The following is a 16,839-nucleotide window of genomic DNA, read 5'->3' as shown; positions in this document are numbered from 1 at the left end:
CCAGGCCCAGCTAATTTTTTTGTATTTTTTAGTACAGACGGGGTTTCACCGTGTTAGCCAGGATGGTCTCGACCTCCTGACCTCGTGATCCGCCTGCCTCGGCCTCCCAAAGTGCTGAGATTACAGGCGTGAGCCACCGCACCTGGCCTGTATCACCCATTTAGCTCTTTTTGTGTGTAACGAAAATGCAAAATCTACCCTCTTGCAATTTTTGAGTATACAGCACTTTGTTATTAGCTATAGTCACCATATTGTACCAAAAACTTACTAGGTCTTATTGACTTTGGATAATCAGTGGCAGAGAAAGGGGTTTCCAAGGGAGTTCTTACCTTCAATTTTTGTTTCTCTTCTTGTCTATAGGCTCTCTAGCCTCTCTAGTACAGACAGAGCCTATGTGTGGGACACCACCAATTAGGTTAAGACTGAGGTCTTTGACTATCCAAGGGAAGTGTTAAAGCAGCTACAGATACACTTTGAAACTCTAAACCTCACCTCTGCTTCTTTCTATTTTATTATAGTTGTCTGTTGGGCTGGATTCTGCTATTACAGAAATTTTTTTACTGTGTGATCATCTATCTTTTCAAAACAAATATTTGGCTCCTATTTTATCAATTATGAACCAAAATTGGGTGGGTTAAGTTCTCTTGGGGCTAGCTAAAGCCATGGAAATAATTACTTCCCAAAAGCAGTTAAGGCTCCACCATGCAATGCTTAAGCCAACCCTACACTGAGAAACAATACTTCTAGAAATGTCAAGTCCATTTCCTACTCTGCCTGCAGCCTTCTCTTAGGGAGACCAACTTACTCACAGCTGCTTCTTTGAAAATGCAACTATTAGGGTTATTATATTTTACACTACATATCTCTAGAACCCCACCCTTTCCCCACCACTGTCAAAGGTGACTGGACTGTGGTGGGTTCCTGAGTCAAAGACAGCAAGCCATTAGTGGGTGAGAGATACATGACATGGCCTGAGTTGAAAGGCAGAGTGAAGCTAAAGAGACTCTCTTCCATAAGAATGAATTGAACAGTAAAGATAAGAGTGGAAGTGCATCTGCAAGGCCATGGTTTACAGGCTTGTGATGCTGTTTTCAAACTGGAGAGCAAAGGATGAGAAAGCATCATAGAGGGAGAGAAGGTAAAGCAAGTAGAGTTGAGGTTGCAGTCGTAGTTGTGCCCCAGGCCACAGCGGGTGGCCTTGCTGAATGTGTGCTCCACCTCTCCAGGGAGCAGCTTCTGAAAGCCTGTGCAGGAGTTGTGTAACTGGCAGTCCTGGCTATGCCCATTCAGTGATGGGGAGTAAGAATGAAAATGTGAGAATGCTTTCTCCTGAGATCCCTAGAGTCACCTTCAATCCCCAGCTGTCCTTCAGGTTTCATCTTTCTTGAAGTCCAGTGTTGAGCTTTTTCTGAATGATCTTCATTATGAATATTCACAACAAACCTACTAATGCTGCAGGTAATGAGCAAGCCCGACTCTTACCAACAGATCCTAACCCAAACACCTGTAAAACACTAGACATGTGCCAATACTGATGGACTTGTGTCATTTACCCTAAACTCAGGTGATAAGGAAATAATGGAGTAAAGTATGTCCTTCCATTAGCATCTGGTTAAGCAAGCAGGTTGAGCAACATTCTACTTTCCAAAGATTGAGAGAAGCAGTGAGGGATAATGCCAACATATTTAGCACACAGGTCAATGCTTAATTTTTTATGCAAATAGCATGCATGCACCATGCAGACATCATCAATAAAATCCATACCAATGGTGAAAGTGTGTTCCTTCCAAATGTCATAACACTTCCCCTTATCCATGGAGTCAAGGAGTGCATTACATTCTGTGATCCCAAATCAACACATAGCTCTTTGGCATATTTTTCTACAGCATTTAACATTCTAGCCAACTGAAGTTCCAGACTCACACCTTTCAACTCTGGCATGTGTTATGGCAGATTGACAACCCAATAACCACACAAGATGCCTATAATGCAAAATTAGAATAGAGTTCTGCTAAAATTATGAATCTTTATGAAGAAGAAAAGAACCTTCACTGACAATGTTCAAATTTTTTAATTTTCTTTTTGTTTGTTTGTTTGTTTGTTTTTGCTACAGAGTCTTGCTCTGTCGCCCAGGCTTGAGTGCAGTGGCGCAATCTTGGCTCACTGCAAGCTCCATCTCCCAGGTTCACACCATTCTCCTGCCTCAGCCTCCCAAGTAGATGGGACTACAGGCGCCTGCCACCACGCCCAGCTAATTTTTTTGCATTTTTAGAAGAGACAGGGTTTCACTGTGTTAACCAGGATGGTCTCGATCTCCTGACCCCGATCCACCCGCCTTGGTCTCCTAAAGTGCTGGGATTACAGGCGTGAGCTACCGGGCCTGGCTTAATTTTCTTATATATTTTGGTACCTATTCACTTGAACTGAGTAAATGATTGAAATTACTGTTTTACTGTTTTCTTATTCACTTTTCAAACCACCCCTAACACACACACACACACACACACACATAAACATGCCCAAATTGTCTGGGGACACCATGTGCAGTGGTCACATTATTGGAGGGAGAAGGGGAACCTGAGGCTAGAAGAATTGGTGACAGCATGCCCTTTTCCCACCAAGTACACCAAGTACAGTAGCTGTCCAGGTCTTCTCATTCTGTTATAATGCTGGCTATAAAATGGAGCCCCATTTCAGTGAGCTGAGATGGGGCCACTGCACTCCAGCCTGGGCGACAAAGTGAGTAAGACTCCATCTCAAAAAAAAAAAAAAAAAAAAAAAAAAAAGAGAGAGAAAGAGAAGAAGGAAATTCTGAAATTTGTGACAACATTGATGGAATTGGAGAACATTATGCTAAGTGAAATAAGTCAGGCCCAGAAAGACAAATATCACATTTTCACTTATTTGTGGAATTAAAACAATGAACTTATAGAAGTAGAGAGTAGAATGGTGGTGGCAGAAGCTGGAGGAGGGAAAATGGGGAGGTGATGAGCAAAGGGTAGACAATTTCAAACAGGGAGAATATGTTTTCTCTTTTCGTGCGTTCTATTGCAGAACATGGTGAATATAGTTAGCAGTAGAGTATTGTACATTTCAAATTGCTAAGTAAACTTCAAATGTTCTTGCCACAAAAAAAATGTTAATAATTTGAGGTGATGGATATGTTAACTAGCTTGATTTAATTATTTCACATTAGATTCATAAATCGTAACATCATTTTGTGCCCCATACATTTTTCCGCCACGCAACTCCCTCTTCACAGAACCCATAAATCTATACAATTATACACTGTCAGTTTACAATTAAAAAAATGGAGCCACTTTTTTCTTTTTATGTGAGGAATAAGGTAGACACATCTACTCACTACTTTTCTTTATTTGGAAGAAATACTCAGAAAACCCTCTCAGAGTGAAGAGTGAGGCACATGAGCTTGCTCTTGCTCATGCGGCAAAAGGTAACCATCAAGATAGAAGTAGCTGAACAGCTGGGATAAAAAGGCAAAAAGAGAGAGAGTAGGGGTGGGGAGCAGAGCGATGAAGTAGGCTGTGGAGCAGGAGCATGCCCCTCCCTAAGCCACAAAATCCTCATCCAAGTTGGCTAAACTCATCATAGGCTGGGAGAGTGGGCCTTTTGAGTGAATCGACCCTGGGACGTTGCAGAAATCATCGAATGTGTGCTCAACCTCTCCAGGGAGCAGCTTCTCAAAGCTTGTGCAGGAGTTGTGTTAAGGTTGAGAAGGGTTACAGAAGGGTTGAGGAATTTCACAGACGGTAGAACTGAGAGTTCAAGCCTAGTGCACGGAGATCAACCAAGGGCAGATAGGCCACAGTGACATCTGGGCTCCACTTGTGTAATCCCCAACACTCACACACATGGTTTTATATTTTCCCTAATAAATATATATATTTTTCGTTCTGACAGAATAATTTAACCAACATCTAGTGCCACCTTCTCCAGCCCTCTGTGATCTGAGAATTCCACTGTTATTCCTAAGTGGTGAAGCTCAGCAATCGGAATCCAATAGGACTGGGTGAGGCTCTCTCAGTATTACTCTTCAGTAGGTTCCTTTTTTTTCTTTCGATTGTTTATTTTTTGTTTTATGATTGAGAGAAAGCAGTGCTTAGGGTCTCTGTGACTACGAAGTATGTTTCTGATAGAGAAGCAGAGGAAGATAATGGCCAAGTGACAGAAGACACGCCTGTGTCCAATATATCCTTTCTTTACAGTCATACTTTGAGAATGCTGAAAGTAGAGAGAAAAAACAAACAAAAAAGTCGACAAAGAGACAGAGGACTGAGGACTAGAGAACTGGACAACGTTACAGGGATGGTGCTAATTCATCATCTCAGTGCCCAGGACAACCACCAGTCATATCTGTACTTTATGGAACACCAGTTGAGCAGTTGCTCAGTGCCCAGTTCTGTGCCAAGTACTTCAATACACACGTGTTTACTCTCACAACAACCATATTATAGAGGTATTGTTATTATTATATCCATTGTGCAGATGAGTTAACCAAGGTTTGGAAAGAGTAAGCAGCTTGACCACGTTCCCAATGCCACTGGAAGGCAAATGCGGCATTCAGATCCAAGCAGTTTGAACCCTATGCTCTGCTACATCTATATTACCTCTTTTACCTTAAACATACAAGATACATTCAACTTTTAAAGGCCTGCTCAGGAAATGAGAATCTTGTTTTGAATGAAGAGCAATAAGGTTGATAAATTTATGTAGACAGAGATATAAATATTGATACTTACACATATTATAGGCATATATATACATATATATTCATAATATTCTCATTAGATATGTCAAATTGGAAATATAATGAGTAAATGCAGAAAATAAATATTCTACATGCTATTCCTACAGTAATTATAGTGACATTTAATCCAACAGCTTCCCACCCATTGTGGAATAGGGTCATTTATTAGATCATTCCTGCTTTTACAAATAATACATGTCTAAAGATATGATTAAGAATTAAAAGTATTAACATGTAAGAAATAAACTTGAAGTTGTAAGGAGAGCACTATCTCTAGTAAGTGTAAAATCATATTTTGAGATTCTGGTGACGCACTGTCTTTGGACGCTGTCTTCAGCTACCCTTACAGACCGTTCCCTGCACGCCTGAGTCAAGGATGTCAAGATCCACGGATGTCAGTGTGTTGAAGGGTTTTCATTTTGTCTCAGTTGTATTAAGCTTGTGAAATACTTTCTGGCATTAGCATTTCCATTTTTAAAATATTCACACATTGATAAATCATAATAAGGGCAGATGCAAACTCTTCATGAATTGCATAAATACAAACTTCTCTGCATAAGGACTGCTGTGTAAATGTTGCTGTCTGATGGTCAGGGACTTGCTCACTTCTGCAAACATTTGTCTGAAACATCTACCTGTTGACTTAGGTATAAAAGTGCTCCTTGTCAGTGTTGCTGGGAAAGGCTGGATATGGTCAGAGTCTGGGATTCATGCTTAGAGTGAATCCAGCAATGCACACAATCTCTTCCCCCATTTGTATGAATAGTTTTGATTCACTGTAAACACTGGAGAGAACAGATTAAAATGTCCATTGCAAGCACTGATTCTGATGTCCCTGGCTGGTCACTGTATGCCAAGGTCCTGGACCAGCTTTCTCAGAGAAGCTTCTGGAACTAAACAATCTTGGTCTCTATCTCTCCTCAGCTTCCTCCTTTTGAATGTTTTCATTACATTTCATTACACCTACAAATCAGAATGTCCATTATTTGTTAGCTTGCTGGCCCCTCACTCACCCCCAGGTGAGCCCACAAGAGCAGGACTTTATTGCTCCTGTCCACGGTTCTCTCCCCAGTACCTAGAACCGCAGCAACCCCAACCACACACGCAGAGTAAGTGTCCTGTAAATATTCTCAGAACAAATGACTTTCAAGATAAGAGGACCAGGCATAAGCTGAAGTGTGGGACTCGAGCAAAATGTGGAAAGAGAAGGAGTTGGTTTAGTCCTTCTTGGCTTTAATGTCCCAAATGTAAGAGTCAGCGGGGACACATTCCCGCTAACAAGCACTCCCAGCATGCAAACTCCCAGCACAACCTGGCTGTGCATGGTTATGGACTCTGTTGAGAACCTCCATGGGGTCACCGGTCAAGAGGCTTGGATAAGAATCCCCTATTTTTATGGTCAAGTGGTCTCCGTGAATCTTTATGTTGCAGAATTCAATTCTTACCTGCAGAATTCAATCCTGCAGAATTGAATCCACCATCAATGTGCGAGAGCTTTATGGCTTCAGCTGCAGCGAAGACCACAATGAAATGCCACCTTCAGGGGAGTCCTGGATCTCTGATCACAATCTTGTTAAGCTAGCAGGACCTGGAAGCAAGTTAGTAGCTCCTTTGGTGTGACTTCTGGCTTGCACTCGAGATGCCCAAATGTTCCAGAAATCTGGGCGAGAGTTGTATTTGTGGCCACGGGTTAGCACCACAGCCAAGGCATTGCTTCACAGGTAACCATTTGGCCCTTTGCAGTCACCCTACGGCAACTCACTCTCATCTTCATTTGTCATTCCTCTGATGCAGGATGCACTGGCTGGTGGAGGCAGCTATCATTTTACCAAGAAAAGGAACTCAGATGCTAGGATGTTGGACCTAAGTCAAATAATTCAGACCAAGCATTTTCCTTGAGCAAATGCTTGTTATTCAATGTGAAGAAGTCACAGGACATAGGCCAATGTTTCGTTTATCCCGATTTTTGTTTTACTTTACAAAATACATAAGAAAACACATTCATAGAACTATCCAAAGGCTTTTGCTATGGGAACTCCTTGAAGATGTTGCTGGGAAAATTATTGTGGTAAGTTGACTATGTTAGCAGCCAATTCCTTTCCTCTTTCCAGAATCCACTCTCCCAGCCATGTCATTACAACTCTACTCACCAAAGAGGAGCTGGCTGTTTGCCTGCCTCCTGAATGTGCGCCAACTTTGTGACTTGCTTTATCTAATATAAAGGCTGGAAGTGACCACGTGCCAGCCCCATGCTTAGGCCCTAAGATGCATTCTTTTTCTAGGCTTTTCTGCTTCTTCCTCTGCTGTGAGAAAGCCATGCCCAGAAGAGTCTGCTGGTTTCAGGAGAATGAACACAGAGAGCAGGACTGAGGTGACCATTCATCTTTTCAGAGACTACCCTGGGTAAGCTAATGGGTCTCCCATACCCAGCCTGTGAGAGAGCCAGCCAGAATCAGCAGAGATGCTCATTAACAACCCAGACACACAAGCAATGAGCACTTTGGGGTTATTGTAAGCATTGAGGCTTTCTAGCTGATTGTTACACAGCACTCTTGCGGCAATAGATAACCGATACGATAGTCAACACAAGTAACTGCAAACATACAGAAGCATAAATTCTCTTATCGCTACGTAGGGATCACAACCTGATACTTCTGAGGAGTGTCATAAGATAGCAAAACCCTTAGCAAACAGCATTTTTCTAAAAGAGGGACATCTGTTTCTATATTGAAGCATAACTCCACTACCATTTAGGAATCCTAATTTTGGTGAATGAGTAGTCCCATCAGGCAAATGAGACAGGCCCAATGTACCTCCTCTTGATTTTCAAAGAATTTGGCAACACGCTACACAAAGCCGCAAACTGGCAATAGTGCTCAAGCCAGAACGAAAGGGGTATGCCAGATTCTAGAATACCTGAAAGAAAGGAACTGCCCAGAGGGTGGAATGAGAAGTTCTTAAGGACTACACCACAGGTTCAACCCTCTGAAGAGGAAGAGAGAAAACAGCTTGAAAGAATCACTAAAGTACTTTGAGTCACTCCAACTATCTGGATCTAATTATGGCACTTGGGGGTTTCACAATCTAGAACTGCATTGTCCAAAACAGTAACCACCAACCATGTGTGACTATTTATATCTACATTTAGAATTAATTATTTTAAATCAATTTAAATGAAATAATATTAAAAATGTAGCTCCTCCGATGTTCTAGTCACATATCAAGTGCTCAACAGCCCTCTGTGACTGGCTGGTAGCTACTGTACTATGCAGATTACGGACTACCCCCATTACCACAGAAAGCTCCATCAGACAGCACAAAAATAATAGCTTGCTATCTGTCTCTAGCCTCAGAGAACATGACTCCCTGGATGAATGTAGTTGGGGGGATATGGTCAAATGCATGGAACCCAGAGGCTTGAACGTAAGCTGTCACAGCTGGAGGAAGCCCTGCATGCTGGGGTAGAAAATGTCACTCAAGACTCTACCCAAAGTGTGTCTGATTTCAAGGTTTAGTTATAACTCAGCAGCCAGACAGAAAGACCTACCCTAATTAAGTGACAATTAGGCGTAACAAATGGGTCACCTTAACCTGATCTTCACATTTATATCCTAGAGGCTAGAGCCTCCAATATGAGAGTGAAACTGAAGTCAAGATCACCACATCCATATTGGCACTAGAAAGTCACTTTGTTTCTATGAATCTGTCCCACCAAAGCATAAACATTCTGAATAAAAGAAGAGATGTTCTATGAAAAGCAATAGAAGCATAGAAAAAGCTAAAGTTGAAAAATTTAGATGACCTGTGTCTGGTTACTAAATGTATGAGTGGATATGGCCTCTTTTCAAGAAGAACGGGGAGGCAAAAGAACATTCTGAAATGAAGGCATAGACAGAGAGAAGAAGCTGCAACACTGAGAGATGAATGCAAGAAATCCTAGCCACAAATGCCAAATTGAAATCTGTACTGAAGACAAGGGAATAGAATTAACATGGCTGAAAATCCTTTAACGGCATGGAAAGCTTCTTACATTTTAATGGGCACGTACGTTATTAAAGGACCTTATTAAAATTCGGATTCTGTCCCAGCACTTTGGGAGGCCGAGGAGGGTGGATCACAAGGTCAGGAGTTTGAGACCATCCTGGCTAACACGGTGAAACCCCATCTCTACTAAAAATACAAAAAATTAGCTGGGCATGGTGGCACATGCCTTTAGTCCCAGCTACTTGGGAGGCTGAGGCAGGAGAATTGCTTGGACCTGGGAGGTGGAGGTTACAGTGAGCTGAGATCACACCACTGCACTCCAGCCTGGGCAACAGAGTGAGACTCCGTCAAAAAAGAAAAAACAAAAAAAATCCAGATTCTGGAATTGGGTGGGTCTTTCATTCGAAATTCCCAGATAACATTCCCAGGTGATGCTGATGCTGGTCTGGATGACCCTATTTTGAGTAGAAAGGAGAGGGCAAACTTGCAAAACCTACTCAGAGGCAGAAGCTTTGAAAACAGAGGAGATGATAGATACTGAGGGGATAAAATGGATATGTAACTGAGATTTATTAGAGCAAGACCAAACAGCATCCAAATTAGCAAATTAAACTTAAACATGAAACAATCAAAAAATTTTAATTAAAATACAATACACACAATATAAAATGTACCATTTTCGTGATTTTTAAGTATATAATTCAGTGCATTCACATTGGTGTGCAACCAACACTACTATCCATTTCCAGAACTTTTTCATCATCTCAAACAGAAACTCTGTACCTTTTAAACAATAACATCGATTACCCTAACCCCAGGCCCAGTAACCTGTTCACATACTGTCTCTATGAATTGACCTATTCTATGGGTCACCACACATAAGTGAAATCATATAAATGAAATATTTGTCTTTTTCTGCCTGGTTTAGTTCAATTACTATATTTTTTTCAAGGTTCACCCATGGTGTAGCATGTACAAGAATTTCATACAATTTTAAAACTGAAAAATATTCCATTATATGGATATACCATATTTTATTTATCCATTCATCTGTTGGCAGACATTTGGGTTGTTTCTACCTTTTGGCTACTATGAATAATCCCACTATAAACACTGGCGTAAAAATATCTGTTTGGGTCACTTCTTTTGTATATACCTAGAAGTGGAATTGTGGATCATATGTTAATTTTACGTTTAAATTTTGAGGAACCACCATACTGCTTTCCACAGTGACTGAATCATTTTAAATTCCCATCAGCAATCCCTAAGTGCCTATTTTTTCTTGATTTTGACAACATTTGTTCTTCTCATTTTAAAATATATATATATATATAATAGCCATCCTAATGTGTGTGATGTAGTATCTCATTGTGGTTTAAGGAAATGCAAGTCAAAACCACAATGAAGTACTATATCACACACATTAGGATGGCTGTTGTCTTTTTTCCTATTTCCTTTAGTTCTTTGTCCATGTTTTCCCTTACCTCTTTGAATAAAGAGATTATTTAAAGTCTTTATCAAGTAAGTCCAATAATTAGATTTCTGCCAATTTATTTTGTTCCTTTGACTAAGCCATGTTTTCCTCTTTCTTTGTATGCTTTGTGATTTTTTTCCCCTGAAACTTGGGCATTTCATCATTATAATGCTGTCACTCTGAAATTCAGATTCTTTCCTTTGCCCAGGATTTGCTGCTTTTAACTTTATGAGTCCATTTATTTTGAATCATTTCAAAACTTTTTCTGAAAAGATTATTTCTTGTCAAGTTTAATCAGTGAAGTCTCTGCTGCTTTAGCTCATGTTTAGAGAATGTTTTAAATTTATTTATCTATGTATGTATTTGTCAGAGATGCGATCCCACTCTATTGCCTAGGCTGAGTGTAGTGGCATGACCACAGCTCACTGTAGCTTCAAACACCTGGGCTCAAGTGACCTTCCTGTGTTAGCCTCCCCAGTAGCTGGGACTACAGTCCTGCACCAACATGCCTGGCTAGATTTTTTCTTTATTATTATTTACTCATTTATTTGGTAGAGATGGGGTCTTGTTACATTGCCCAGGCTGGTCTAAAACTCATGGTCTCAACTGATACTCCCACCTCAGCCTCCTAAAGCACTAAGATTACACGCATGAGCCACCATGCCTGGAAAATGTTTTAACAAGAATTTCTTTAAGTGCCAAGAGCTGAAACAAACGAACAAAAAACACACAAACGAAAAAGAGAACAGCATTCTTTCTCAGTCTTTGCAGACTGCCTATGTGCTGGGGCACACTTTCCTCTAAGCCTAGGGATTGGCCAAAAGCAAAAATTGGAGGTTCCTTAGGACTTTTCTGAGCATACTTCTTGTCTAGGCATGTGCATGGAGTTTTAAGTACTTCTACATATGTGGCTGCTTTTGCATGACCTAATTTCTCTAAGAGTCTCATCCCAGCTTCTCTTTTGAGCCTTAGATGGTGTATTTTATGCTTCCATCCAAAATCTCCCAACCCAGGCATCTTTAGGTTTGTCTTAACCCTGTAGCCTTAATGAGCACTGCCTGCCCCTTCTCTTACTTGCATTCTGAGTTAGGCAAAGCTGAGATGAACATCTTGCTTCAGTCCTTCAGGCATCCTCCAGACAGTTTAGAACATATGTACACAATAATTTGCAAATAAGATCTGCTCTGCTCCCTCTGGTAGGAGAGGGAGAACTGGGAACTAGGCTGCTGCCTGCTCAAAACCAAAACAATCCCTGCCCTAGGATATGGGTGGGGGAAACGGCAAGTGAAAAATGCCACAAAACTTTCCTATTGTTTTTAATATAGCTTTTTTCTTGATTGGGCATTTGACTGGTTACTGTGAGCCTTAAACTGATTTCCAGAGCTTCTACAAGGTTGGTTCAGACAGCTTCTAGTTTTTGTTTTGTTTTATTTTGATGTTTTTGTGAGGGGACAAGAGCTTGGAGCTTTTTAGTCTGCCACTTTGCTGATGTTACCATCCAAGTGGAGCCTAAAGCAACCCCATTTTGGATGGTAATCTGCCATTCTGACTTCTGATTAACCCCTGTTCCAGGAATGCCTCTAAGATTTCTACTTTTTCTACTGTTACCATAAATCTTGACTTTAGGTCAAAAGAGCCTGGACCATAAATCTTGCCCTTAAGCAGATTCACACAGCATTCTTGCCTCTCCCTGAGAGGTCAACTTCGATTGTCCTATGCATTCCCTCCCTAGGCTATATAAGCCCTGGATCTTGAGGGTAATGGTGTGAGGATCCACCATCTTGTCTCACTGCTGCCTGAGACAAAGACATGGCCCCTGTTCATAAGTTCTCATTAAATGTGTCTTTCTAACAAACTGGATTTGTCAGCCTCTTTCTTTAGCCTCTCAGCTTCCTCAGCCTTTGGGGGTAGGCGTGTACAGACCTGCCCACTGCAGAACAACCCAACATCAGGGTTGATCACGGCAGGAGAGGGAGGGTGTTTCCAAAGCAAGAGAAGGGTCTTTACAGGCAAGATAAGGAGGGTGTTTACAAAGATAGATAGGAATTTAGTGAATAGAATTATGATATAAAGTCTAAGCCTAGTTCTTTAGAAATATAAATAAAATAGATATTTCTTGATACGAACAAACACAGTTATAAATGAAAAAGGGAATATAACAGTATGTTCTAAGAAGCTTAAAACATAAGAAAAAGCAATGTACATGTGCATGCTAATGATTAGAAAGGCCAAATAAAAATGACATCTTCCTGAAAAACATGAATTCTCATGATTAATGCAAGCAGAAAACCTAGAGACCCATTAAGTATTGCAGAAACTGAAGCCCTGTGTGTCAGGGTGGAAAATGTTATTCAAGATCTTTTACAAAGTAGCATGCATTTATAAAACATTCCCCCCAAAAATATTTCATATAAATTATACATTTATGGGTAAACCTTTAAATACTTATAGGAATATCAACCCTTTCAGGTATAGAAATTTCCCATATAATATTATCCACTGCAGAACATAAAAAAAGAGAGAAATCTACTTGATTCATGTTAGGACAAAACACACAAAAAAAGAAGACATATATAATCTGTTACTATATTTAAGAGACTGTATATGGTATATATCACAGATAAATGGGCGAGACAACCTTCATTAGTTCATTTTCTGTTGCTTGTAACACAATACATGAAATTGGATAATTTATAAGAAATGAAATTTCTTTCTTACAGTGATGGAGGTTGGTAAGTCCAAGGTAGAGAACATGCATCTGAAGAAAGTGAGAACCTTGTTGCTAGAGGGAACTCTCTGAAGAGTCTCGAGGCAGTGTAGTGTATAATACGGCAAGAGGGGCTGAGCAGACTCATGTGCTAGTTCAGATTTCCCTTCCTCTACTTATAAAGCCACCAGTTCCTCTCCCATGAATACCCATAATCCATTAATCTATAAATGGATTAATCCATTCATGAGGACAGAGCCATCATGACCCAATCACCTCTTAAAGGCCCCACCTCTCCATGCTGCCACACTGGGGATTCAGTGAGTTTTGGAACTCAAGGAGTTTTGGAGGGGACATTCAAACCATTGCAGGGCTTCCTACTACCACCTCTACATTGGATAGTTTATCTAGGAAATTTCAATAAATTGGCTCATGTTTCTTAGAAACTTCAGCCAAGCCATGATGTTAGATGACAAAGAGGGAACTTGGAAATAGATTTCTTGGGAGAGTTTACACACATCTTGAAGGAAGGTTGGCACCTTCCAAGTGGCATACAAGGAGTAATGGTGCCTACTTTACACCTGAGAAAAGTGTTGTTAAGGTGACAAGATAGAGGAGACTGAATAGGAATTGGCCTTTCAGATTACGAAGAATGCAGGCACATTTCCTGTTGCACACACATGAGCTACATGGATGAAATGGAGGTCCTGGATTTATCATGGATCCTCTACAATAGAGCTGCCTAGATGAGCAGAGAAATGGAAGATGACCATGATGGATACATTCTTAGAGCTAACAAAAGCCCCAAGAAATTCCATGGAATAGAAAACCTGCCTACTGGCTCCACCACCAATACCCAATTTCAGCCAAGGAATTTGCTGGAAAGCTCTGAGAAGAGTTAATTTTCAATATTTTCCAAGTCAGAGTATGAAGCCACCAGAAAACAGTATCAGTTAATGTAAAACTTCTTATCCATTTTTTCTCCACCCTCAAAATTAAATCTTTAAAATTGGGGAAGTCATATGTAATTTATCATACTGGGTAGGGGTAGGGAAAAGAGAAAGTAGAAGGCAGAGAAGTTGAGAAGCCCCAAGTCCCTGCTCTTTGCCACTGCAGGCTTCCAGCCTGAAGTACAAATGGGCTGTGGAAAGGGAAAATGTTAATGCTAAATCTGAATTTAGTATTAAACACTGAACTGAGAATACCTGTGTAACATAAAGATAGAAAACAACTTTTACCAAAACATTGGCAGAAAACCATGAGATCTGTCCAAATTTCGCCAAGGTAGAGAAATTTTACACCTCCCTGAACAAAGTTTAATAGTAGGGTATAACTGCATTATGACTAGATCACAAGTTTTTTTTTTTTAATCAATAAACTGGTCGAATAAGAATTTTTAAGCAAAAAAAAAAAAAAAAAAAGGTAAATTAACCAAGAGCAAAGCGAAATTAAAGTTTTTATAAGAGAATTATCCATCAACATAAAATAGGATTTATCCCAGAAACTGAATGGATTCGGTGGGGGAAGTGATGTCACCAAGTGGTGGAATAGGATGTCAGACTCCACCTTCACCCCTCCACCCCACAAAGAAAGATCAAATAGCCACTGTCTACAGACCAGAACATCCTTTTGAAAATTTCAATACTGAAACAAGCCTGAGACATCCATTTGGTCTGCAGAACTGATTGAAATCCAAATTAGAAGAGTAAAAAGAAAGGTCTTACTTTGACTGCACTCCCCTTCCCCAAGTCAGCAGGATGCCAGATGAAAAAGGATTTCTATGGGCACACATATTCTACATGGGGAAAAGAAAATTGGAGGCAGTCATCCCATTTTCCAAGCATTTGGAAAGGCTTCCCAGGAAGCTCACCCTAGTTTCACCTCACAAAGAACATTAGGGGGAAATAACATGGCTAGATTGCCCAGGGTTAGATAGAAACAAAGAAAAGAGGCAGAGGTCATAGTCACCAGCAAACAAATCTGGGTGGCACTTCTGTTTCTCCCAGCTGTGGCACCAAACCACACCTCATAAACTAGCCACAAAGCTGATTTGGTTGCCTTCAGAAACAGAGTGGGAAGTTTAACCTAGCTCGAGTTTCTAGATGGCTAGTCAACATGCTCAGCCTCAGGGCCTACCCAATGACACTGCCCAGGCAGGGAGACTCCCACCTCTGCACATTTTGGAGAAGTGTGGAAGCTAGACCAGCTTGACCCAGGAAGTCAAGATGATTCCACTCAGCCAAAAAGCCTGCACAATGACCTTGCCCAGGAAGGGAGACTCCCACTTCTATGCACTTTAGAAAAGTAAAGGGGCTAGACTAGCTTAAACCAGAAAGTCAAGCAGTGTTCCATTTAGCCGAATGTCCACTCAATGACCCCATCTGGTAAGGAAACTTCTATCTTTGCACATTCCAGAGATGGAAAGGGGCTAGACCTTTCCATCAGCATCCAGCTCCTCCAGCTTGAGCTGGGAGGTCAAACAGCTACTGAACTCAACAAAAAGGTGATTCCACATCAGGATGGGCTCCACCCATCCTGAACAGTGACCCCACCTAAACTCAGGGCCTGGCCTGCAGCCCTGCTCAACTACAGATCCCAAATAGCAAAAGTGCCCAGCCAGGGAATACAGTCCATAATCAGCCTGACCAGGAACCATCACAGTAACCAGCCAGCAGATCTGCCTGATAGCAGAGTCCAGCCAGTAGCCTCACCAGAGAGTAGAGCACAGTCAGCAGCTTCATTCAACATCAAAGCAAAGGCAGAGACCCATCAACCACAGAATTGAAAAGCTCTGCCTCTGCAAGGTTGTCATGAGCTGGCCTTTCAGAATCACAGGCTAGAAGGCAGAGAGGATGAGATAGTGAAGGTCTATCACTGCCAAACAGAAAAACAAACAAAACAACAACAAAAACAAAAACACCTGTAAAGGCCAGAAGAAGAGCTATCTCCTCAAATGTGCAGACCACAATGGAAGGACACAAGGATTAAAAAGAATCGAGAAATCATGACACCTCTAAAAGAATTAATAAAGCTCCAACAATGAACCCTCAAGAAATGGAGATTATAAAATGACTAGTAAAGTATTAAGAATAATATTCAGAAAGAAGTTCAGTGAACTAAAACAATATAGAGAGATAAAATTTAATACAATATGAAAAACAATACTCAAAGCAAAACACTGACAAAGAAATAGAATGAATAGAAAAGAACCAGATACAAATCTGTAAGATAAAGACTACAATGATTGAACTAAAAAATTTAATAGAAAATTTCAACAGCAGACTGTACCAAGCAGAAGAAAGAATCAGTAAGCTGGAAGACAAAATATTTGAAATTATCCAGTCAGATAAACAAGAACAACAAAAGATTTAAAAAGAATGAAGAAAGCTTCTGGGTATCATAGAACATCATCAAGAGACTAAACAGTCACATAATAGGATTTGCAGAAGTAGAAGAGAAAAAAAAGCCAGAAAGCATATTTTAAAAAATAGTGGCTGAAAACGTTCTTAATCTAGTAATAGATACCAACATCCAGTTAAGGAAATACAGAAGTCACCAATCAAATTCAACCCCAAATAAAGTACACTAAGACATATAATAATCAAACTACCAATTATCAAAAACAAAGAAAAAGAAGAAAAGCATCCAGAGATAAGAAACGTATCGCATATAAGAGGTGCCAATATGACTATCAGCAGACTTATCAACAGAAACCCTGCATTCTAAGAGTGGTATGATATAGTCAAAATGATAAAGGAAGAAAACTATCAACCAAGAATATTTATCCAGTTAAGCTGTCATTTAGAAACGACAAAGAAATAAAAACTTTCCCAGACAAACAAATGTAAAAGACATCACTATCCCCTAGCTCTGCCTTACAGGAATTGCTACAGGGAATTCTTTTTT

General features: G+C 40.4%; 1 protein-coding gene across 8 annotated transcripts in view; it reads right to left on the bottom strand.

Moving 5' to 3' along the window:
- GABRB3 (gamma-aminobutyric acid type A receptor subunit beta3) overlaps window positions 1–16,839 on the bottom strand; it is a 228,800-nt gene that overhangs the window by 39,159 nt on the left and 172,802 nt on the right. The window lies entirely within an intron of this gene.

Source organism: Pan troglodytes, chromosome 16, assembly GCF_028858775.2.
Source record: "Pan troglodytes isolate AG18354 chromosome 16, NHGRI_mPanTro3-v2.0_pri, whole genome shotgun sequence".
Taxonomy (NCBI): Eukaryota; Metazoa; Chordata; class Mammalia; order Primates; family Hominidae; genus Pan; species Pan troglodytes.
This window is presented reverse-complemented; position numbering and strand designations above follow the sequence as displayed.